The following is a 2651-nucleotide window of genomic DNA, read 5'->3' as shown; positions in this document are numbered from 1 at the left end:
ACACAGCCTACTTATGTGTGCGTTACTAAAGAAAGACTCAATCGCAGGCAGCCAGAGCACGAACAAAATTGGCTATAGTTACGAAACACGTCCGCCTATATAGCGCTTATCAAGAAGGTGCTACGTCAGGAGCGCTTTCTTGCTCCTATAACCGATAGCACATTTTTCGCTGCTTATAACAAAATATGCTTGTAATTGCTACAAACCCGTCTTCCGGAAGCCTTCTGCAGTTAATTTCATTGGTGGGTTTCGCGCATGGGTGCTTCATCGCAGAAGCGCTGCCGCTGTCTGGCTGCATGTAGGGATAGGCATTTCCTCGGTAGGGGGATTGTAGAAGGTCATGTTGATATCTGGGTTCTCTCCTCCTGCTACTGTTGTGTCTTGAGACTGTCTTGGTGGTAAGGTCTGGGGTGTCTGCAAGTTGCTGGACTCTTTTAGCTCTGTTGAGTTTATCTGAGTTATGGTGTTTGTAGAATATTGCGTCTGAACACAGCTCTCCTAAGGGATCTGAAAAAACTTCTTGAGAAGAGAGCTGTCGAAAAACGTTTCGTCTGAATTTCAAGCTGCATAGAACAATGCCTCCTTAACTCCCCTGATTTTATAATGAATTCTTGGTATTAGTGGTTTGATTCAACACATTAGTTTGCCTTGCTGACAGGTGATCACTATCAGTGGACGGTAGGCGACCTTTAGTCCCAATCATGTATCTCAGTGATTGACCCTTGTTCAAGGATAACGTTTGCCCACGATTCTTACCCGCCACGTATGGTCTTCGCACAGACTGCATTCCTCACAGGGAAGGATTCTTTCTGCGCAACCGCTTTTGTCGTTTTGTTGTTTCCGTCTCGCCACAGACGGCCCATCATGTCCCATGCAAAAACTCTATTTTAGAAGAGATTATTTATTTAGGAACAGAGACTAAGAAAAATCCAGCAGTGGTCCGCGTTGTCACTGAGTGCGAGGTGTTTTCAAAGGAAAAAAAGTTTTATGGAGCACCAGAATTACAGTCTTAACTCTAGACTTTTCATCGTTCAGAATATATTTAGGAAGGCTTCTTTGTCATGCTGACTACTCTCTCTGCGGTTTCATTTGAAATGGCATGGATGTGGAGGCGTTCATTCATGCTTGATACCCATGTGGCTCATGAAGTCAGCAGAGCTGTCGGATGCGAATTGTGGGCCGTTTGAGGTAAGTATTTCTTTGGTGTAACCGCAGGTTGCGAAAAGTGTGCCCAGTTTCTCCAAGGCTCTAACGGGTTTAGTCGATGACACTCCGAATCTATCTATTTATAGCATGTGTTGTGGGGTCCTGCACCACGTATCCGTAAAGCCCGTGCGTGCCGCGCATTCGAAGGCCGCGCCACTATCCCAATGCCCCCTGCGCGGTGCCTGTTTCCCTCTCCTCGCTCGTTCGGGGATAACCGGTCCCGCGCGAGGGGGCTATAAAGGAAGCCTCGCGCCGCCGTCGCTGTCTCTTGGTCCCTCCCTCCTCGTTCCTGCTTCGCTCCTGCTTCGCGCCTGGAGCTTCTGCACGGAAGACGACCCGCAGGCCGCAGCCCCCCGGACGACGACCTAGCACCGACTTCGACGATCCCTGTGAGATAAAATATGTTCGTTATACGGCCCACTGTGTGTTTGTTGTACGCATCCCTCAGACAGAGGAATTGCCCACAGTGTCTAAAAAATCAGTATGTATACTCCATCCGAGAGTAGTCAATATAACACCTTTCCCAAACTCTCTTTGGGTACCTCCAAGATTGTAGAGGCCCTACTGACTTGGTTGGATAAGGTGTTCACAAATTCGGCAATTTGCAACTGGGTACATTCGAATTTACAGTCTCGAGTTCCTTGCTGACTGGTCTCAGCTTCGCTGACAGGAAGCAGCATTAGGGTCACATGACCTTACAAGCTCCCTCCATCGTTTATCCAGACGATCAGTCCTCACACCTCAGTTCTTTCGCAGTGACGCCGCGCACACGTTTATCTGTTGGTGTACGTGTATTAGTAAAGCTAGATAACAGAGGAGCGAATCAGTCGCTTTTTTTCTTGAACTTGGCGTGGCATACCTATGTGTGAAGCGTTTTACAGATCTCAGTTTGGCAGGGTTTTCTTGCCATTGCTGCTGACGAAGTTTTTCAAAGAAAGCAGACGAAAGCTTTCGCGAAAGCATTTACAACAAGTGTTAGCTGCTCCAGCACAAAGCAGTTCGCTTTCGACGCTTTCTGACCTGCGCGTCTAGATGGTCGCAATACAGGTGAACTTCCGGGCAGCACGAACAAACAATCCGTGCTCGCGGCTCTTGACGCTTCCGTGTGCAGAGAAATTCAAGGCAAGAAAGCGAAAGCGCAAGATTAAAACATCTTACAGCTGTTTAGAATGATTGCGTCATTGTTTAGCGTATGATATCGTATGCAGGAATCAGAAAAGTGCTCAGAATGCGCTCGGGGTCTAACTCAAAATGGCCGGCGGCCCGGGAGCATGACTGGTGGGCGAGGCTTCTCGGCTGTCCGATGAAAATATAACGCCGGACAGCTGTCACCAAGTAGTGCCGGAGAGCCCGGGACTGATCGAATATTCTCACTGTTGCCTTCACTTCTTTTTCGAGACCGCATCAGACCTGTGCTCTTGCTGCCCTTTCGTACGAGTCATTTC

The sequence above is a fragment of the Amblyomma maculatum genome, chromosome 10, assembly GCF_055883805.1.
Source record: "Amblyomma maculatum isolate TAMU_Amacu chromosome 10, ASM5588380v1, whole genome shotgun sequence".
Classification (NCBI taxonomy): domain Eukaryota; kingdom Metazoa; phylum Arthropoda; class Arachnida; order Ixodida; family Ixodidae; genus Amblyomma; species Amblyomma maculatum.
Note: the sequence above shows the minus strand (reverse complement) of the source record.